The sequence below is a fragment of the Mustela lutreola genome, chromosome 1 (assembly GCF_030435805.1).
Source record: "Mustela lutreola isolate mMusLut2 chromosome 1, mMusLut2.pri, whole genome shotgun sequence".
NCBI lineage: Eukaryota > Metazoa > Chordata > Mammalia > Carnivora > Mustelidae > Mustela > Mustela lutreola.
In genome coordinates, this window is record NC_081290.1 from 247,529,863 (window position 1) to 247,553,378 (window position 23,516).

Below are 23,516 nucleotides of genomic sequence, written 5' to 3' on the forward strand. Positions count from 1 at the left end.
AGTCACCACATCCCAGATGAGAAATTTGAAAGAGGAAGAGGAAAGAAGAAGATGAAGCAGGGGAAGGAGGAGAGATGGGTGAGAGGTTCTGAAGGCAATGGCTTCTGTTCAAATCCCAGCCCGCTGGGAGCAAACTCATAATCACTCTAAAGCCAGCACATGAGCAAACACATAAGCACTCTAAAGCCAAACTCATGAGCAAACTCATAATCACTCTAAAGCCAGCACATAATCTCATGACTGCCCTGGGTGTCCCCAGAAGTCCCAGATATCACCTTCTCTTTTTTAGTGACCTCCCTCCTGCCATGGGATCTTGCCCTCTATGGACAAATGGGTTTGGGTCCTCAGGTCAAAGTCAGTATCACAAGCACCCATGATAATAAAGGTAGTATGGCAGAGTCAAGGAAGGGATGGGTGACAGGAAAATGGGTTTCCATAATGCTGGCTGTTGATCAGAGACTCCTACTAGACACTGACTCTGTCTCTTCCCTCCTGGCCAAAATGTAGACTTGCTGACCCTGAGTATGCTTCCAGAAGCAGGAGAGCTTTTTGTAAGAGAAATGTTTGTAAACTTTCTCTTGAAAGAAAACAGAGAAATTATTAAGTTCTTCAGGAATGATGAGCCAGGCCTTGAGTAAAAAAGATCTGGGCGGCAGCAAGAAGTAGCTATTTCTTGGATGAGAAGGGGCCTCCTCTGTGTGGACAGCATCACCAGCAGCTGTATGCTCTGTTCTGGAACCAGGAGCCAGAGAGGACAAGGCTGAGAAACTCCACCATCTCCTCCTGTCCTGCCTGGCCTCCTTACTCTCAGGACATACCTGCATCCTCAGGTTATTAAATCAGGAACTCAATATAATCTTACAACTGGTGTGTGTGTGTGCTCCTACCAACTCCCACCAATCCAGAGACTCTCACTACCTTTCTCCCATTCTCCTTCAAGAATCTCCTCATTTAGCTGATCTGTGATACCCATTTGTAACTGGGACCCATTCCTAGCAGCTGCATGGCCACCCTGCACCAGCAGCAGGAGCCCCCTGCCAAGAAGGACCCTTGGGCCTCTGAGCGGCGCCGTGGCTGACCGGCCCTGGCGTGTGGCTTGAGCGGGACTCGGCTGGGATCCACTCCACAACGGTGCTGGCTGTCGCCTGCTCACTTTGAGTGGAGGATCCGGCACTTATTTTAGGCCCTTATAAATAATACATACTGTCATCTTGATTCTTCAAGGCCTTCTTTTAAGCTATTTTCTCCTCTTTGGGAAAACCTCTTTTACTCTATGAGACAGAGTTGTTCATAAATCAAGAGGAGTTCCAAGTGACCGAAGCCTGAATTCCTGACTTTGGAAAGAGTGGGACGCCACCAAACCTGACTAGTCATGGAAGATGCTGGCCTCACACAGGCAGAGGATCTTCATGGATGAAAACAAATGCTCACAACATCTCTGAGGCCTTGACCTCTGCCCCAGGAAATCCTAGTGTCAGACCATTAAACATCACCTCCAACTTCTGCCTTACTAAGAGCCCCTATAGGATGGGCACACTCAGGAAAATGCAAAGAGTTCTTACCATCTGTAAAATGGAGACAAGGCTACCTGTCATGCAGACTTTCCAAGTGCCTGGCATAAAGTCAAAGTTCGGTACGTGAGCTCCCCTTGACTCTCCTTTTCCCCTGCAGCTCTCAAGAAGATACATTTGTACCTTGAAAAAGTGTCATTGTCCTACTCTTCAGTGACCAGGAACCACTGAAGAAGTGCTCTTTAATTAATACAGCACAAAGAAGCTCACCTGTACAGTAGACAGAGCACTAAACTTGGAACTGGACAGGACAGGGCTTGAATCCTGGCTCTCCCTTTAATGTAATCTTGGGTAAGTTCCTTAGTCTCTCCAGACTTTAGTGTCTTAATCAATGGGGATAAATCACTAAGTTCAGAGTCTCTCTTAAACTTCAATGGGCAGATGAATTGCCAGGGAATCTTGCTAAAGTACAGATTCTGACCCCAGCAGATCTCAGCTAGGACCGGAGGTTCTGCATTTCTAATTAGTGATGGCCAAGGCCAAGGCCAAGGCCAAGGCAGATGGTTTGTGGATCACTGTTTGAATACAAAGGACATACATGGGCAGTGTACTAGGTGAACGGCTATGTCAGTTTAAGTTTATGATTCCTGAGCTGGTGGTGTTCTACCTTATAATGCAAAGAAGGTCCTTCTGCAACTTAGCTTAGACTATGTATTAATCTTTGATTCTTTATAGGTAAGCCAAATACTGATTATTTACCTAGTAAAACAACAAGGGTTGGGGAAAACCACTTGTCACGAATCTTTTTCCCTCAATCAATCAATCAATCAATAACTAACAAAGCACAATACATCAGCTGGCTGATGTAAAAGGCAAATTTACCAAAAAAAAACCCCCATCTCCAGAAGGACTTGAAATCATTTCAGATGAAAACTTCTGGGGTAACAATGTAAATGACATTTCCTCCATATACAAAAAGGCACTGTTTTAAACCCCCGTGTTTATAACCAAACCAAAGCTTTGACTTAACACTGAAGGCAGGTTTTGGGAGGGTGAAGGAGGAAATGGCCAAGACCACTGAGTCCCTGAGATTGGTTTGAGGGGGCGAGGGGAGCAGGAGGAGCAAACTGCTGAGAGAACTTGATGGAATGGAAGAAGGAAACGAGTGGAAAGACTGTGAAAGAGGCTCTCCTTCCTGGAACAATCCACATTTGTGTTCAAGACACAGCTCCAGGGTCACCTCCTTGGTGACACTCCCTTGGCGACGCTTTTCCCTGACAGCTGGTTCCTGCTCTTGTTCCCAAAGCACTAATGACCACTTCTCTACCGCACCCACCCCACCCCGAGCTGGTCTTGAACTGTCATCGAATGCTCATTTCCATATTGATCTCCAACCCTTTGAGGTCAGGGACCACATTGTATTCATCTCCACAGTCTCAGCCTGGCACAGTGCATGGACACAAATTAGGCATGGATTAGGCACCCAGTGAATGATGCTGATCTGGATGCATGAGATGGAGGATATTAAAGAGAAAGCCTAATGACCCTGCCTCAAGGTTTATCTTATATAAAGCTTTTAGCATTTTTCAAAGTGCTTTTCTATTTTCATAATAATTGAAAACATAATTTCCCCATTTTCAAAGAAGGAAACTGAAGCCCAGATGAAAAATAAGGCGATCTAAGGCAGAGTCTCAAACTTTAGGTTCATAAGAATCACCTGGAGCACTTGTCAAAAATAGAGTCCTGAAAAAAAAAAATAGAGTCCTGGCATCCAGCCTCCAGAGATTCTGATTCAGTAGGTATAAGATAGAGCTAAGGAATCTGCATTTTAATTCTCCCCAGGTTCTGGGACAGGGGGTATACAGTTCTGGGGCCAGGGCCCCAAATGACTAGAACTCACCCCAGTGCCCTCTTCAGGCCGGGTTCCCAGCATATTCTAGAGCTCAGTGTCTGTTGAAGGTTGTTTCAGGGCTTTGGTTCCAAACCTAGAGTCATGGGATAGGATGCTAGTCATACAAGATTGCACCTTCACAGGGCCTGGCAGGAAACCTAAAACCAGAGACACTCAGATGATGATGGCAGTTCCCATAGCCCACGTGTAAAGCCAAGAAGCCAGAGTGGTAGCTGGGGGATGGATCACATTTCTGAAGATGTTAAGACCTAGAAGGCCAGGTTCTGGAAAAGAACCAGACCATCTAGGCAGCAGGGACCACACACACACACACACACACACACACAAATAAAAAAGAAAGAAAGAAAGAAGAAAAGGGAAGAGAAGAGAAAAAAAAACTACAAAAAGGCTCAACTGAGGAAACACCGATATGTTGGATACATTTATTTTGGATTTGTACCCTTTCTTCCTCACTGCAAGGTAGCTTACCGAAAGGAACCCAATGGTACAATCCAGTAAAGAACAGCAACTGAAGAAAGGCAAGCAGACATCTCCCTCTTGTTTGCCTTCCACATGTACACCCTGCTGACTGGACCTCTGTTTTGTCTCGCCCATCAGCCCCTTCCCAACACCCCATGGCCCTGATTAAAGACCTCAGGTGTTACCTTTCTTCTGAACTTTATATAAAAGCCACCCCAGGCTTTTCCTTTCGCCCTTCTTTTTCCTTCAATCTTCCTCCACCAGAAAGACTGTGAATCTCCCAAGCACAGATCTCATCTTGGAGTGGAAAAGACCACTGGACCTGAATCCAGAAGATCTGGTTCTAGCCCTACCTCCAGCTCCAGCTCCCTCGTTAACTAGCTGCCTGACTTTGGGTTACTAACTTCCCTTTTTGGGATTTGGTCTTTACGTGTGAGGCAGAGGGCTGCACTGGCTCATCTCAAAAATCCTTTTCAATCATAGGATTTTATACACATTCCTGCTTAAAAACTCTTAGTGATATCTTATTGCCTGTAGAATTAAATATACAATTGCCTCATCCTGGCACATTTAAGGAAGCCCTCTGTGATCTGGCCCAACCATGGACTGAATGAATGTGTGTGTCCCTGCAGAATTTGTATGTTGAAATTCTAATCCCTGCTGTGACGGTGTTGGCAGGTGGGGCCTGTTGGAGGTAACTAAGTCACGAGAATAGAGCCCTTGTGATGGGCTTACTGTCCTTCTAAGAAGAGACACAAAAGAAAGCTTGCTCCTCTCTCTGCTCTCCACCATGTGAGGACATGGCAGGAAGATGGCCATCTATGAACGAGAAGGAGAGCTCTCAACCAAGAACCTGACCATGCTGGCACCCTGATCCTGAACTTCAAGTCTCCAGAACAACGAGAAATAAAGGTTTGTTTAAGCAACCCAGTCTGTGGTATCTTGATGTAGCAGCCTGAACTGACTCAGACAGGCCCCAGCTTTTTAAAAAGCATTATTCCCCTTCATGTTCCCTTTGTAAGAGTCAAAGTGAAGTATTCCTGTTTCTTAAATATGCCTGGAGTTTTCTGCTTCCTCAACGCTTTTGTCATTATTCCGGAAAACCTACCACACTGATTTCCATGTGGATATGTAGACAATCCCTACATTTTTCAAGGTCCAAATCACATGGATCTCTTTTAGGTTTCCCCTCCATGCCCCCGCCTCAAAGCAAACTCTTCTCTGACTGCTGGTTCTTCATCCTGCCCTCTCTCACAGCTGGCACTACAGCCCTTCCTGGGCCTGGCTGGAGGGCGGGGCCTGTGTGAGTCTCCTCCCCACTTAGCACAGGGCCCTGTCCAGGGAAGGGTTTGGCGAGTAACTGGGAGGGGGTGGGAGGGGATGCGAGGGGGTGGGGGTGTTAAATGTCAGAAAGCAGATGCTCTCATTGTGGTGAAATCCTGAGTTTCAGTAGCAGCCCGTGCAAAGAGGGTCACATGGGCAAACAGTTTCCAGTCTTACAAAAGAAAGAATAAGGGGTGCCTGGTTGGCTCAGTGGGTTAAGCCTCTGCCTTTGGCTCAGGTCATGATCCCAGGGTTCTGGGATCGAGGTTCTGGGATCAAGCCCCACATCAGGCTCTCTGCTCAGCGGGAGGCCTGCTTCCCCCCACCACCAGCCTGCCTCTCTGCCTACTTGTGATCTCTCTCTGTCAAATAAATAAATAAAATCTTTTAAAAAATAATAATAATAAATTTTTTTTAAAAAAAGAATATAAATTCTTGTTAGAGTCAACACATTTTTCTTGAAATCAACTCCAAGGGTGTAGCCATAAAAAGGGGCCCACTGAGTTTGGCCAAGTGGTGCGCCCACTGCTCATAAAAGCCAAGGGCTGAGCGCCTGAGGTCCCTGCCAACAACAGCTTGGGCTGAGGTGCTCTGTTCAGTGGTGGCCGGCCGACTGGGAGCTCCAGGCAGCCACAGAACACGTCTTCGTGGCCATGGTGGCTCTAGGAATTCTAAGCCCTACAGGGTTAGAATTTAGAAGTTACAAGACTTCTTGAGCAAATGGTGTACTTGAAGGGATTTCTTCCTCTGACCTCCCCTGGTGGATCCAGCCTGTCCCAGCTTATTCTCTGCCCACCCGAGGTCACAGTCAAGTATGTATATGTTTCATCTCCCTGTCTAGACCGTCAGTTCCTGCCTGGAAGGATCTCGTTCATCTTGTATCTTGTTCATCCTCCTATCTCCCACATGCCTAGCACAAAACCCTGCTCATAGCAGATGTCAATAAATGTTCTCTGGATGGATGCTCAAATTTAGATCAAATTGACTCAAATCCCAATTAAAATCCCCAGTCAGGAAGACAAGATTTAATTCATTTTTTTTTTCCTACAAAAGGGACAATCTTGCTTTCTAACTTAACCTAATACATTTTCTTCACAATTCAGAGACAGACACAGGTTCTGTTTTTAGAAGGCATATCCGAGATGTTGTAAAGTAGTGCTGGAATTTTGATATTTTGTTCTGATTACATTTGAGGCCTATCAGAAATATGGGGCGCCTGGGTGGCTCAGTGGGTTAAAGCCTCTGCCTTTGGCTCAGGGTCCTGGGATTGAGCCCCGCATCGGGCTTTCTGCTCATCAAGGAGCCTGCTTCCTCCTCTCTCTACCTACTCATGGTCTCTGTCTGTGAAATTAATAAATAAAATCTTAAAAAAAAAAAAGAAATATGAGTGATGACTTGGTTTGTTCTGAACCATTCTATGTATGCATCATTCTAGAATCCTAGAACAGCACAGTGAAGGTCTGTGGAGATCAACCAAGTCATTACATGGCTGAGAGAAGGGAGGTGCCAGAGCTGGGCTTAGAACCATGTTTGGCAGCTGGTTCATCGGTTTCCTTTGCCCTGTTGGTTTACTTAGGTCCTGAGGTCCTGAGGGATATGGAACCGGCATTGACAATCACAGCCATGACTGAGCTCTCAGACTAATGGTCACTTCCTGGTTCCTTGGCCCAGGATATTCTACTTTCTTCAAAGGAGCAACATGGCCTCTCTAAGAGAGCTTCGTGAGGAAAGGACCAACATCAGTAGGACAAGAAAGCCTTGCATTTACCAGAGCACTGCATTTCCCTACAAGTCAAGGGCATCCATTCCAGGGCTAGACGACTGGAACTCCTTAAAAAAGCCTAGTACTTTCTGCCGCAGCACCGCCCTTTCGGAATTCATACAACCACGCCCACACTCAGAAATAACTTCCTTTAGACTAGAGTGTTACTGCTCCCTTCACTGTTCTCCACCATGTTTTACACAATGAAGGCAACTTATGCTCATGGCTGATGAGACAACTGTATGAGGTAGTTTTGGGTCCTAAACATTTCCCCCTTTAAACTCATACAGACTCATCTTGTTTTGGGAATGGAGAATAGGCCTCATCCTCTGCCAGTTCTGGCTGACTAGAAGTGACTGCCTGGTGTGCCGTGTTGAGAACATTTCTGAGGCTGCATCCAGACAAGTTAGGAAATGCTTGGAATTTGATTGATTGGCAGTCTACGGGGGAGCTATTTGCTTTCCACCATCTAGACCTTGGCTTTAAAATTTCTGTTGGTCCCCTGGTGCCTAAAGGATTAAGTCCAACACTGTCAACATGGCACATAAGACTGTTCACCGTGCAGTCAACAACCTTATACACCAGCCTGTGCCTCAGCCCCACACCCCCTATACCCCAGTCATGCAGAGGTGTTTTCTTTTTCTTGAGTACACCCCAATCCTTCAGGATTCTGCGCCTCTGCAAATGCTATTCCTTTTTCCTGGAATGTTCTCTCTTCTTACCCCCCGACCCCTTCTTTTAGTAGAGAACAAATAGATATTGATGTTCAGAAACTAAATTGTTCCTGGTCATTAGTTGTATTATTTTAACTATAATTTTTTTATTGAAATACAAAGTATTGGGGCACCTGGGTGGCTCAGTGGGTTAAAGCCTCTGCCTTCGGCTCAGGTCATGATCCCAGGGTCTTGGGATTGAGCCCCGCATCAGGCTCTCTGCTCTGCAGGGAGCCTGCTTCCTCCTCTCTCTCTCTGCCTGCCTCTCTGCCTGCTTGTGATCTCTGTCTGTCAAATAAATAAATAAAATCTTAAAAAAAAAAAAAAAAAGAAATGATCAGTCCATTTAAAAATAAATAAATAAAGTATAGTGTCTTCTTACCCCTTTTAATGCCTAGTTTATTTGTGAAGACCTCTCATACTTACCTCATGAAAAGGCAACCCTCTCCTTCATGTTCCTACACCCCCTAGTTTGTCCTTTTGCTGATATACGGGCTGAGATTTACCTATTTATATTTCTACCTCCCCCAAGAGAGGAGGCCTAACGAGCAGAGCCCTATCTTGTTTGCAAAAAGTAGAACACCAGCCACAGATAAGGCACTTGCTACAGGACTCATGAATGAACTTGAAAACGCCTCCCTTTTTCACTTCTCCAAGATGTCTTTCTGAGATGCAAGAACCATCCCTTACCTACAGTCTCTCAAGCTTGCAGACATGCATCCTGGTAGTGAGATCTGTCACTGCCAACATGTCCTCCCCTTGCTCCAGCTTAGGAACAGAAACGAGGCATCACTTTGATCCACACTAATTGGGTACTGAGTAGACTCAGCAGAGTGGATTACTTCATCTAATCCTTCATCAAACCCTGTTGCCCTAACTTTAGCATAATCACAAATGTATCTGATAGTCTCCACTGTCATAACCCTGTCCAGGCCATTGTCACTCTCCTGGGCTATTCTAACAGCCTCTTAACTGGCATCTCTGCTTCCCCATTGACATTTTACAATCCATTCTCCACTTAGCCACCTCAGTCTTCTTTAAGATCACACCACTCCCTGGCTTAAAGCCCTTCAGCAGCTTCCCACTAATTCAAGAAAAGAAAAGAAAAGAAAAAAAAATCCAAACTCTTCTGTGGCCTCCAAGGCCCAACACAATCCAGCTCAAGCTCTCTTATCTTATGGCTCCTCCCTCTGGCACACTGTGTCCCAGCCATCCTGATCTCCATTTTACTCCTCTAAGGGCCAAGCCCATTCCAACACCAGGTCTTTGTTCTCGTCTCTCTCAGCCTGGAATGCTCTTGTTCTGCTTTTCATTTGAGATCTCAGCCCAAGATGTGGTCTCCTTAAAAAGTCCTTCCTAGACAATTCTATCTAAAATGCACCAAATATCTTCCAGTGGGACTAAAAATTTTTATGGGACTTAAAATCTAAAACCATCTGCCTGACTTACTTATTTTTCCATCATTGACCTCTCACACTAAATATGAGTTCTGTGAAAGGCAGATTCTTCTCCTTTACTGCCATAGCTACTAATACAGGGTCTGCTGAGGGGTTGGGGGCTGGTGTGGATCAGTCAGTTAGGACTCTTGATTTAGGCTCAGCCCACAATCTCAAGGTCATGAGATCAAGTACCACGTTGGGCTCTGAGCTCAGCATGGAGTCTGCTTGTCCCTCTCCCTCTCTCTTAGCCCCCACTCGCACGCTCTCTCAAATAAATAAGTAAGTAAAATCTTAAAAAAAAAAAAGTACTGCATAAATAAATTTTTACTGAAAGCCAAATGAATACATTTCTGAAGATCTCCAAAGACAGGGCTCTGATTTTATCCCCTGACCTACCGCTTACTCCTTTTAAACATGAAATTATGAGAAGCTGGAGAACATGATGCTGGGAGTCAGGAGATCTGGATTCTAGGTCACTTCCACGTGTGGCCCCTCGTAAAACCCAACACAACAACCCGAAAGATCCAGGCAGCATGCCAAAATAAGGAAAACAACCTGTGTCTGCCTTAGAGAAAGTCAGGAAAGGGGAGAGCTTTGCAGCTGGAGAGGCCAGAATAGGCTTTAGCGTTCCAGAACACAGCCCTGGAGCAAATGTCAGGGGTGTGGTGCAGCATGCCAGGGAAGGATGGTGTTTCCTGAACTGGCAGAAGACTAAACAGGCGGTATCTGACAGGGAACTCAGATCAGAGGCTGCAAGTGGCCTCTGAGAGGACGACGGATATGAAGAAAGCTAGGGAGAGGACTTTCAGCATGACCTCAGTTTCTAAATGTATTAAATGGGATGCAGTGGAAGGACCACTGGATTAGGACACAGAGGGGGAACTAGAGAAGGCAAAGGAGCACTGACCCAGCACCCCCCGCCCACTGCATTTCTGTGCCAGGCAGTGCTCTCACATGACCTCCCTCCTCTAGTCCTCATAATCACCTCCCAGGGAGGGAGCAATATTCTCATTTTATAGGGAAACTGAGGCACAGACATGTCACTTTAGGTCTCTGAAACTCAGGATGCTTCTCCATAAAATGGGTCATAATAGAACCCATCTCCCAGGTCTAATGTGAGAAAGCAGGGAGACGTGGTGAGGGAGTACCTACATCGTGCCAGCTGTTTTGTAAATTTCACTGTTACTATTAATATTAATAACCGCTTGTAATATCAACCATTAGCTTGTGCAAAGTCACACGGCTCACAAACATCCGAGGTGAGCTGGGAATGCTGGATGGGGTTTTCACGGTCAGGCTGCCCCGCAAAAGACCAGGAACTGAAACACAGCTCTGTCAATAATCAGCCGTGTGACCTCAGATAAACTATTGTCCTTCGCAAGAGCTATGCTCCCTTCATCACAATAAAGGGGCCAAGAACTCCACCTACAGGGCCTAGAAGGAGGCCAAAGGAGTAAAGAACCAGGGAATGTAACGATGCCTTATGTGTGCAGTTGGGAACCAGTATTATCTGTGATAAGTACCCCAAATGGGGACAAGTATCTTCAGGTTGCCGTGATTCAAGGGTGTTACATGGTGACACATGAAGCCAGAGCCCTGCCTGGGGTGCCATGGATTTGCAGGCAGCAAATGGCCTTGAGCTGACAGTGACTATGCTAGCTCCATTGAAAGGCTAGTCTATAGCTTGTTACTGTTAGAAAATAAAAACAGTGTGAACTTGCTAAGACACCCTCAGAAACATGCTACAAGATTTTAACCAATACATTAGGAAAATCACTCCTCATAAAATCAGCTTTAGGAGAGAGCTGGTGTGAAAAAGGGACACAGCCAGAACTTTCCAGGGGGCTGAATGCAAGCAGTGTGTCACCTTGGGTGCCCGAGAGGACTTTCCGTGATAAAGACTGAATGAGTTCTTTGGGGAAACTTAAGCCAGGTGGGCTGCTTCAAGGAGTGAGCATCTCCTCAGGCAGAAGCGGGACAGTGTGTCCCTGCCCACTCCAGGCTGCCAGGGAGCCGACCTGCGCCCCACATCTGTGCTCTGGGAGCAATAAACACTCTGAGTGGAGCGCGCAGACCTGGGCCATGTACGCACCCTGCAGAGGTGACGGCTGATCGGAGGCACCACAGGCTTCACCTATTTTTACATCCTGGGGTGCTGGCTGAGAAGCTTAACTCATGGGACCCCGGTAAATACACAGCTCTGCAGGGTATCATGACCCTGGCTTGGCGGACTGGGGAGAAGGAGGTGCAGAGAGCAACTCACCCAAATCACACAGTTTGAAGAGGTGGAACTGGGATTCAGCCGAGATGTTTCCGACTTCAAGCACCCTTCAAGTCCTCGACAGACTTAACTTGTCAAGGTGAAAGGCAAAGCCAGGAATCAGAGAATCTTAAGAGATGCAATTCTCAGCCCACCATCCCACCTGAGGAAGCAGTCTCTCTGTCCCACCGGACACATGGTCAGCAGCCCTCTGCAGGAACACCTCTGCTAACAGGGGCTCACCATCTGCTCCTGTTCTAAGAGGTTCTTTGTCCCACTGACACAGTGGGTCAGCTTTCCTCGAGTACCTGGCTTGGCATCGTTTTTCCCCTTCCCTCACTGTACATTAAATATACGAGGGGATTTAAAAGGACACCTATGGGGCGCCTGGGTGGCTCAGTGGGTTAAGCCGCTGCCTTTGGCTCAGGTCATGATCCCGGGGTCCCGGGATCGAGTCCCGCATCGGGCTCTCTCTGCTCAGCAGGGAGCCTGCTTCCTCCTCTCTCTCTCTCTGCCCACTTGTGATTTCTGTCAAATAAATAAATAAAATCTTAAAAAAAAAAAATAAATAAAAAAATAAAAGGACACCTATGCTCCCTTTCATGATGGTAATCACTCCTGTAACTCGTTTAGATTTTCGTCAGGCAAACCTGTTCTTAGATCATGTATTATTCCCCCTGGGTATTCATAACCCTATCACACTGCTCAAAGGCTGGTTGTGTCACTCTGCTGCTCCCTTCCCCCAACACGCACCCTGCTTGCTGGTCCTCGACCATCTGATGGTCCTCGACCATTCCACGGGAGGACACAAAGCCTGCTCTGCCACTTCTCTCCCCTCACAGGGACACAAAGAGATGCTCTCAGACAATAAACTAGCGCACGTGGCACCGACAAGGGATGGGCGGACTGCCCAGCTGAGCCCCATTCAAAGTAAAAAACTGGCATTGATGTAGTTACTGTCTAGGGAGACTCTGCAAAAGACAGGAGGCCTGGACAGGACCTGGGAGTCGCAGCTGCAGAGGGAGCCCCCGACAAACCGACTCTCAGAACACAAGGACATGCCCCCTCGATAAAAGTCAGCAGCTCTGCATCCTGGGGAGGGAGTATTCAGAGAAAGGGCAGCATCCTGCTGGCATCTTTATGATCACAAGAAGAGCAATGCCAAACGGGTTCTGGGGATGTCACTTCCCAAAGAACCAGGGGTCCTTTCTGACTCGGCATTGTGCCTGCCACATTGTAGATATATATTAAGAACAAATATTTTAATAATAAATGAATAAAGAAATGAAGAAAAGAACACACATCAAACACAAATATCTCACACACAGATTTGGGGAAAAAGTCACCTCAAATGACATGCATCAATATTTTAGCTGTTTCCCCTGAAGAAACAGACTCTCCCCCAGACTGTTCATGGGTCATACTTCATAGGCTGAATTCTCTCATGTGTCCCTTTTCAGGATATTCTGGTAAGGAAACAGGACCCACCATGGGTCAGACTTCATAGGCTCAATTCTCTCCTGTGTCTCTTTTCAGGATGTTCTGGTTAAGGAAACAGAACCACGAAGGGAAGCAAACCAGGAGTCCTCAGACCAACTGGAGTAAAACAAGCCTGACCCCCACAGAGGCTTGATCTGGGTCAGACTGCCCAAAGGTATTTCAAGGCCATTGTGCCCTCCCACGGATGCCTCCGAGCATGGGACATCTATGCTTGGATGTTGAAAAGCACCCAAGCGCAGTGTATTCAGATTCTCAAACCAAGATATTTCTACCCAAATCAGATTTTCTTCTACCTTTTTTTGTTTTTTTAAGTTTAGAATGGCAAGAAACCTGGTGGTTGTTTTTGTTGTTGTTGTTGTTGTTGTTTTAATTTAAATTCAATTTTATTAACATTTAGTGTACTATTAGTTTCAGGAATAGAATTTAGTGATTCATCAATTGCATTTAACCCCCAGTGTTCATTACATCACACACCCTCCTTAGCACCTATCACCCATCCCCCTCCCACCTCCCCTCCAGCAACCCTTAGTTTGTTCCCTATAGTTAAGAGTCTTTAATGGTTTGTCTTCCTCTCAGTTTTATCATGTTATTATTTTTCATTCCCTTCTCCTATGTTCATCTTTTTGTTTCTTAAATTCCCTATATGAGTGAAAGCATATGGTATTTCTTTCTCTAACTTACTTTGCTTAGCATAATACTCTCTAGTTCCATCCACACTGTTGTAAATGGCAAGACTTCATTGTTTCTGATGGCTGAGTAAAATCCCACTCTGTATCTATATCACATCTTCTTCATCCATTCATCTGTTGATGGACATCTGGGCTCTTTCCATAGTTTGGCTATTGTGGACATTGCTGCTATGAACCATGGGGTGCATGCGCCCCTTCGAATCATTATTTTTGTGTCCTTTGGATAAAAACCTAGTAGTGCAATTGCAAGGTCACAGGGTAGTTCTACTTTTGACTTTTTGAGGAACCTCCATCCTGTTTCCCAGAGTGGCTGCACCAGCCTGCATTCCCACCAACACTGTAGGAGGCTTCCCCTTTCTCTGCATCCTTGCCAACATCTGTCATTTCCTGACTTAATTTTAGCCATTCTGACAGGTGTGAAGTGGTATCTCACTGTGGTTTTGATTTGTATTTCCCTGATGCTGAGTGATGTGGAGCATTTTTTCATGTGTCTGTTGGCCACTTTTACATCTTTTCTGTGGAGAAATGTCTATTCATATCTACTGCCCATTTCTTGCTGGATTTTTTGTTTTTTGAGTGTTGAGTTTGATCAGTTGTTCTTTAAACTCTTTGCCCATAGCTATATATATCTAAGACACCATCAAGCCCTGAGTTCTACTTCCTAAATATCTCAAGCCCCCTCACTCCCCTCGTCTCTGCCATCACTAGTCCCGCTCTGCCCAACATTATTTCTCATTGGGACAAATGCAAGGCCTCCTCTGAACTAGTTTCCCCATGACCACTCTTGCACCCTCCAACCTATTCTCAAGACCATTGTCAAAAAGATCTCCTGTAAATACCAAATGGGTCATATCACTCTCCACACGTGCAACACACACACATATTTTGCTCCAAAGCCTTCAATGGTCCCAATGCTCTTAGAATAAAGAAAAAAACTCCTTAACAAGGCTCTGATTTCCCTTTCCAGTCTCTTCTGCTCTTCCCTGCTCTCCAGACTCAAGTCATACTGAGCCTTTCAGGTCTCTAAAAGCACAAAGCTGTCTCTCACCTTTGGGGCCATATGGATACATAGACCGAGAAAGCTTCCTTCCCAACTGCACCTACTCCCTTCTCCTAATAAACCACTAATGACCCTTCAGATCTCAGCTCAGATGTCACTTCCTCGGCAAGTAAGCCAGGATCCCTGTTATATGCTCTCATGGCAGTTTGTCCCATTCTCTCCTAGCATTTAACCTAGTTTGTAATTTTATACGACTGGCACAACTAGTTCCGTAGTAACGTGCATGTGGTATTCACACAGTCCTTCTCATACTATGGGGCATACATGATTAATCCTATTTTGCCGATGAAGAAACTGAGACTCAGAGGGGGCTGGCTAAAATACAGTGGAGCCAGGATTTGCACCCCAGTCTGACTCTAAAGTCTATAGTCTTAATTACCACCTGCTGCTCAGCAAAATGGAGCTAATCATACCTACTCACGGTGATGTCGTGAAAATTCCAGCACAGTAGGCCCTGGGTAAGGGGTGGCTGTTATGATTACTGTGGTGCTGGAGGCATTGTGGGGGGATCGTTTACCATTTTCCCCAGGAGAGAGCTAATCTGATTGCCTTTCTGGGGCTGTAACAGTTGGACTTGGTTTGAAAAAGAGATTTTTATGAAAAGCAGCATGCTGTGGCAGTTCCAACACCGAGTATGTGGAGACAGGAGCTGATGTGCTAACAAAACCAACCCTAAGATCTCTGGCCCCGGGAACTAACCATTCTGAATGAACTCGGCTTTTTCACGGTAAGCCCAGACATTGGGCCTGCACAGGGAATCCAAACCTACAATAGTTCCTTGCATTTCTTTCACTACTTCTTTTTCTGTGTTCCTGCAGCGGGGTAAGAGAGAGACCATGCTTCGTCTGGTGTCTGATTCTGAGTCTGAATTCTGACATGCCCAGGACCACGCAAGCAGGGATCCACCAAGGTGCCTGGGTCTCAGTCAGAGCCTCGGGGTCCCAGCAAGCCAGAAGGCGACAAAGGACCACAAGTCATTCTCTTGGCCTGCTTGGGGATGGCCCACTCTTCTGAGTCTCCCCTTTTCCTGTCATTCACCTGCAGCCATGGAAAGGAAGAAAGGAGCCAAAGGAAATGAGCTCCTACTGTATGTCGAGAACTTTTACATGCATATTCTGATGTGGTAAGTTAATCCTCACAAATGTGGTAAACAGTAAGAGCCTTTATTCTCATTTTATAATGAAGAAAACTTCATTTTAAAGAAATTAAATGACCTGGGGCAAATCACTACATAGTAAGAGGTGAAAGAAATTCAAATCCGGTTTTGTTAGATTCTGAAATCTGTATTTCTATTTACCATATCAAAAGACTTAGAACGACTGAGTGCACAGGAAGAATTCTGGAAATTACTTGGATATACAGAGTGGTAGTTAAGCCCATTTGTTCCCTCCTCCGGCTTACTAAGCACCTCCTCTGTGCCCAACATGTGTGGGATGCCAGCGACACAGAGGAGGCGAGATATGGCCCCTGCTCCTGAGAGGGTCACAATATAGTAAGGGTGGCTCTCTGGGGAAAAAGGCTAAGACAATATCAGGAAACTGAGCAAGAGAGAGAAGGCAGAGGATTCAAAAACATCAGAACCAGATGGGGTTCTTGGAAGACAGCTACTCAAAACCTGGCTGCATCACCTGGAATCACCTAGAAGATTATTAGAACTAAAAATTTCTAAGTATTCAATTCCCAGATCTATACAAATGTACAAGTGGGTCCAAGAATCGGTACATTTCACCATTATCCTAAGTGGTTTGGCAGAACTGGCTCCCAGTCCAGGTGAATAAACCACGAATCCATCCCCTTTGCTTGGCAGGTATGACAGCAGATGGGCAAAAAGGGAACACGACTAACCCAAGGACACATGAGAGTCCATGCTTCAGACTCAGGTCTCCAGCTCCAAAATTCCAAATGATTTACTTGTAAGCATTACGCATGCATTGATAAATGTACAGAGGACGTATCTTACGCACATGTACTTGGTAGTTCTTTCAGGACAACTTTATGTGCCTTCTGGAAAAATAGTTTTTATAAAAGCGCAGTGTGGAAAATAACACAGATCAATGTAGAAGACTAAAATAGACATAGAGAATGGGTAGAGGTTTTCATAATCAAAAACAGTTTTCTCTGCCCTCTCCTACCTCTGACCACCTCCATCCTAGGGGAGCACTATAGGGCAATAAACTTAATTAATTAAGGACAGCACTTCAAGGTACGGGTTCCCAGACTGCAATGAAAGGAAGGCAACATTCAAACAAGGACTTTGGGTTGGCTAAAGCCTTGCTACGCCTACAGCACCTTTCTCCACCCAGGAGGGGACGTCCTGGTCACTGAAAAAGTGCTGAGCCGCCTGCTCCTGACTTCTCCACAGGCAGCTCAATCCCCTTGCCTCCCAAGAATATCAGAGTGACCCTTGTCCTTCCAGCCTTAGATTCCTTCCACTGGAAACATGTAGGTGACAGGCAAAGGTCAGAGGTACAGAGGTTCCAAGGCTTGCGGGGAAGCAGGCCCTTCGGCAGGTGTGAGCTCACTGAGCTGCTGCTCACCGGCCACTGCTGCTGGGTCTCCTTCTTTTTCAGTTCCACAGAGGCTTGCCTAGACTGCTTGCTGGAGCACTCTGACAGCAAACTCAGCAGGCTCTGCCTCAATTTCCTCACATCCTGCTTTTGGGTAGTCTCGCTGGATTTCAATCCCGTTTGCCAATATGCGTGTCATCCTTGCGCAAGGGCTCTGCTGACCTTCTCTGTATCATCCCAATGTTAGTGTATGTGCTGCCGAAGCGAGCACCCACTTCCATCACCTTCTGAGGCCCAGCTACCAGAAACTACTCCTTCCTCTTCCGCTCACAAGCCCCAGGCTCTGAGGCTGGTAAGGGAGTCCAGAAGCGGTGGTTAGAGTGCTAGGTAGGAGAGACTCTGCAGAGCTCAGCGTTGGAGAAGCTAAATGCAGAAAGGCTTCCAAGGAGGGGGGGCAACAGCAGTGCTGGGTGGGAAGGGGCCTCAGGAGGAGTGGAGGAGACAAGGGCTCAGCTCACTGGCCTCCCCACCCGGGCTCTGTCACTGATATGCCAGGCAAGTCACAGCCTTCTTTTAGCCTCATTTTTCTCATCTGCAAGTGAGGAAATTGAATTAGCTTGTGTCCATGGTTCCCATCCAGATTCTGAAATTCTATTTTTTTCTTTTTTGGCATTGGATGCAAATGACTAAGATTGACACTATGACTCAATAATAAATGTTTATAACCCAGAACTACAGATTCTGCAATCTTAGAGATAGAAAAGAGTGACCGATCCAGTTTTTTTCTTTCCTACCCATTTGATGATAAGAAAATTGAGGCCCAGAGAGAAACTATAAATTCTCTGAGGGTTGGGACTACCTGTCTCATTCCCCACTGCATGCCTGGTACATTTTCCAAATGTTTGTTGAATGAATGAATAAATGAACGAATGAATGAATGAATGAACAAATAACCTCCCTCCAAAGTCACCCGGCCTGAAGGCAGGAGAAATATCCTCACTCCTTGCCTAGAGGGAGGGAGCGGGATAAGAGAGAAGCCTCAGGCTGCTTCTGGCCCTTGAAGGTATGGTGCTCTCCAGCTGGAGAGCCCGAAGAGAGCCAGGAACAAATTCTCAAGGCTGGTGGTGCCAGCGGCGGTTGGCCACAAAGAGGGCTTCTGCTAGAGTCCTCCGTGCTGTGCATAATGAATCATGATATGTCAATTACTACATTCTGTTAACAAGCTCGGGTCCGTTTGTGCATCGCCAATGAGTGCCCCGCAATTTGCCACAGATCTGTGGCAGAGCAAGTGTGGCAGAGGATTCTGAGATACTCCAGGCCCGGGGAAATCAGGTGGTTGGTTTGGTTTTGGCAACGAATGCCCTCAGTGATTGGGCAGCAGTATGCAGGGATGTACGTACTCCTTTCTAGGGAACAGGTCTGTGTCCTGGAGGGAAAAGGATGTCTGTCTGACTCAGCTAAGTCCAGCAGGAGGAAGGCATCTCTGTACTATTTTGTCTGAAGTAATGAACAATATGGGGCAGGGGTAGAGTGGGAATTAAAAAATCACCCCAAGCATGGTTTGATGGCTTGGTCATCTATCATCAGCTCTGAAGTCACAAACAGGATTCAAAATCTGGCTCTCCAACTTATGAACTCTGTGACCTTGGGTAAGTCTCTTCATTTTGCTGTGACTCAGTTTCCGCATCTACAAATGGGGGATAATCATACCTACTTTGCAGGGTATTTGCAAGGACTACATGAGATAATGCATATCCAACCCAGAATAGCAGCTGGCACATAGCAGGTGGGCAATTCATAAGCCTCCTACCATGTTCGAAATGTTTTCCGAAGGGATTCTACTCTCTGGAGGAAGACTGGGACTGGGACCCTAGGTTATCCCAGACAAGTGTGTTCAGACGTGTATATGTACCTCTCCGCCCCCCACCCCCCAGTGGCTCCACAGTGACGACTGCCACCACAGTCATGTGAGGACGTCAGATGTGCCTTCCTCACCTCCACACTGGCCGTGAGAGAAGTGAAGAAGCCTCCCGGTGAGAGGGGAGGCTGCTCATTGCTCAGGCGGCACCGCTGCAGCCCCTGACCTACTTTCCTACTAAAAATAGCCCCTCTTAGGTCACTGCCGCAAATTGAATTCCACTGCTTCACTGCACCCTGGAAGCAGGTGGGTGGGCGGCAGAGCACAGTTGGTGAGCCTGAGCCTCCGCCTCTGTGGCACACGGCTGCCCACAATGCCAGCTAATCCCACACATCTGCGCGCGGGGGCTGGGGCTCCAGTGCCCACCCCACTCTGGTCGGCATGGCTGCACACAGCAGGGCTGCACCAGACCCATGGTGGGGGTTTTGTGGGTGCAGGCAGGGAGAGAAGGGGTGGAAACAGAGGTCCCAGTTCCTGGGCTTACGGCGCTAGAACTCCATTCAGCTATGAGCTCCTGCGTTCTTGTTACTTCACCTTGAACAAGACACTTAACTTTTCTTTGCCTCAGTCTCCTCATCTGTAAAACAGGGATACTACAACTGACCTTGAGGTATTAGACAGCTAAGAAACGCTGTATGTAGAGCAGTCGTTGGCAAAGAATAGGTGCTCGATAATGAAGCGATGGCTGTTATTATCCGCTGTCTGGCCCACTGCTCTGCAGTGCCCTCGTGCTGAAGCCTCTGATGGCAGCAGGGGTGAGGGCCAGAGGACTCTGAGAGCCAGACAGAGTTGAGGCTGAAAGCACCTTAGAGGCAGTTAGGTCAAGGCTTCACATACATGGCTAAGCATCACAGTACCAAAGTGGCTTGTGAGCACTACTGATTCCCGGGGCACCTCCCAGGGCTCAGTCAGTTAAGCATCTGACTCTTGATTTCAGCTCGGATCATGAGATCCTGTCCGACATCGGGCTCCATGCTCAGCTGGGAGTCTGCTTGGGATTCTCCCTCTCACTCTCTCTCCCTCTGCCCCTCCCCACTATGCTCTCTCTCTCTCTGATAAATAAATAAATCTCTAAACAAACAAATAAACAAACAAACTAATGCTGATTCCAGGTCTTTGCCCTGGATTTTGGGATTTAGAACACCTGTTCAGGGACATGGGAATCTGCATTTTAATAAGCTTTCCAGGTATCTGTGGTGCACTGCCAGGTTTGAGAACCTTTGAGCTAAGCCAATGACCTCCTTAAAAATAAATGGGTAAATGAATTACTGTTATTTGTCCTCCATTATAAGGATATTGAATGGTCATTATAAAATATGCGTAAAATATGGAAAAGCAAAAAGTGAAAAACAATTCAACCAACTTGTATCGAGTACCCATTAAATGCCAGGCCCTCTGCTAAGCAGTGGGGATTTGATAACACAGTTCTGACCAGGACGCCTGGGTGGCTCAGTTGGTTCAGTGTCTGCCTTCAGCTCAGGTAATGATCCCAGAGTACTGGAATCAAGTCCCATATTGGGCTCCTTGCTGAGCAGGGAGCCTATTTCTCCCTCTGTCGCTCCCCCTGCTTGTGCTCTCTCTCTCTGACAAATAAATTAATAAAATCTTAAAACACACACACACACACTTCTGACCCTCAAGGGGCATCCAGTCTATGTGTAGAGACAAAAACAGACACGGAAGAGTCTTCTAACAAAATGTACAGAAACAGAGATGACGGCGCAATTTACTTTTTCTAGGAAGTCAGGGAAATCTAAAGCTGGCCTGGAAGGAGAGTTAAGTATTCATATGCTGGCCAAGGGAGGAAAGGGCGTTTCAGAAGGAATGAACAGGACATACAAAAGCATACACGGTGTTTGCTGGGAAAATGTCCTAAGGTCACCTTATATGGCAAATGGTGGCATAGGGGTAGCTAGTGTGAGTGACCGTGGCCAGATCATGAAGGACCCCGGACGACATTAACAATGTCGCCTACACTGGGAAGTATGATTTTTCCCACTACAGTTTTGTTTTTAATAGATGCCTTTTTGGTTTCATTCTTATATGGCCAATGCTGGTACTCTTAGTAAATACTGCAATTAGTCAAGGAGATGAACCATAATTTATCCAACCCCAATTATCAGACATTTAGGCAGCTTCTAGTTTCACTAAATTCACAAACACAACAATAAACCTCTTTAACCATAAAGCTGCTTCTGTATTTAAGGTCTTTCCTTAGGAGACAATTCCAGGATATGAATTCATAAATGAAAGTGAATGGGCATCTTCAAGGCTCTTGATTAATAGTTCCAAAGGACTTTCCAAAAGTGGTCTGTTTTTGTAAATGAGGAGATAAGGCCCCCCAAAATTATATGTTTTGTCCAAGTCACACTGCTGAATGGGGGTGGAACCAAGAGCAATACCTGAGCCTCCTAACTCCTGGCCCAGTGTTCTTTCTTCTACGTCACGTTGCTTTCCCATAGATAAGGGCTGAAAGAAACAAGATCTACTCAGCCAATGTCTGTGATAATGTCTAACTAAGGATTTTAGGTTTGCAGCATACATCAGTAGGATACTAGAGTAATAGGTACAGATTTATGCATAAAAACACATGTGAAGATCTATAAGGAAAGGTTTTTTCCTAAACTTATCATGTATGCTCCCTCTGCAATTACAGTTTCTGTTCTAACCAAGCCAAGCATATCTTATACTGTCTTACCTCTGTACCTTTGGTCCATGAAATGTTTCCTGTTCACCTCTTCAAATTCTATGCACTTTTTAAAAAGACAGACCTACATGATCCAAAAAGCATCTCCAGACTGTGGGCCATCACCATCTTGGCACCCATTTATGATACTCATTCTATTGCTTTGTAGCACCTTTGATACTGATGTGAAATTATTTAAGTTTAACTACAAAATAAAAGTCTGTCTCAGGCCTCTGTTATTGAAGCAAAACACCACCCCCCACAAAGTGAATGAGAAGAGATTTACTTCAAAAATGCACTTCTGGAGTTTGATGGCCTCAAGACAGATCAGTCTCATACCTAGTACCTCCCGTAACACTATAGCAGACAGACATCTTGGTAGATTGGAAAGGATCGGAAAAGCAATAGTGCCATGTGTTAAGGACCTATCCTCACCAGGCACAGTGCCAGCTGCTTCACATACATTACTTAGAACAACCTTAAAATAATTCCAGCAAGTGAAATAATCATTCTTGCCATTTTACAGATGAGTAATGGTGGGACCTGTAAGACTGAATAACTTGTTCAAAGGTCAACACCATTAGAAAGTGTCAAAACTGGGATTTAAACTCAAGTATGTCTGACTCGAAGAACCTGGTTTTTTTTTTTTTTCTGCTTTACTACACTGTCTCGGCAAATGTCATTTCAATTCTGGCTGTGCTGTGATCAAGCTCTGTGGTCCCCAGCGAGGATTCGTGCTGAGTCCTAGCTTTCTCACCTGTGACATGGGGATAATTATCTTCCGGCCCTGCCCTCACTCCCAACAGACACACACACACACACAGCTGTTGCCATGACTGAATGTTAAGAGTGTCAGAGATCCAGACAGACATACAATTAGAGTCGTGAACATTACAACGGGTCATTATGACAAATGACTGGAGACCCTGCCAAGATGTGTCATTCAAGAAGGATTAAATGACGCTCACTAGACAGCTTCTCCTAGCTCCAGAAAGTGATTTGCTGCAATGCATTTCATAATGATCTGCAACAATACCTGAAACTAAGAAGTTAATACTCAGAAAATCCATTAGCCAAAACACTGCATTCGTGGAGCCTCTAGGGAATCACGGTTTCCCAGGACATTTCCTTGCTCCATCATTTATATATATGTATTTGTACACAAACCTGTGTAGGCACACATGCATGTCTGTTACCAGCAGCCCGTTTCTAGAAAGCAGGATTCAGCAGAAGGAAGGCTGGGCTCAGGCTCCACCACCAGGGGGCCAGTTATAAATGGGTTTGGGGCATTAATTTCCGTTTTGCAGAGGCTTCTGGTACAATGCCAGGAGACCCGGCTGAGGTGTCAGGAGAGCTGGCTTATAATCCAGATTTTGTAGCTTACTATTGTATAACATTGGGCAAGATCCATGACCTCTCAATCTCCGTTTTCTTTCGCAGAACAGGGGTAATGCCTTATCTTACACAAATGAATTAACCCCCTGGACTGCCGTTTGCTCTGCTCTAAGACCAATGCCCCAGGTACCATGTGTCATGGGCTCACTGTGTGCCCAGCCCTGTGCCGAGGCTCTGCAAGCATTCTTTCACTCATCCTCACCGTCCCAAAGGACGGGACTACTATCTCCGTCCCACAGATGCAGAAGCCTACACTCAGAAGTGCTCAGGAATCCGCTCCAGGCGACCCAGTGTTTGGCTGCGGAGTTAGGATTCAAACCCTCCTCTCTTTGATTTGAAATCCTCTGCTCTTCACCACCAAACCAAATTCCTGCTCACCAGG

General features: G+C 46.1%; 1 protein-coding gene and 1 non-coding gene across 7 annotated transcripts in view; both read right to left on the reverse strand.

The window, feature by feature from the left end:
* The window catches only part of SERGEF (secretion regulating guanine nucleotide exchange factor), a 216,842-nt gene that overhangs the window by 35,610 nt on the left and 157,716 nt on the right, over positions 1 to 23,516 (reverse strand). The gene's annotated exons all lie outside the window — the stretch shown is intronic.
* Positions 17,299 to 17,406, reverse strand: LOC131822935 (U6 spliceosomal RNA). The gene has a single exon (XR_009350405.1). It is a non-coding gene; the product is annotated as a U6 spliceosomal RNA (small nuclear RNA).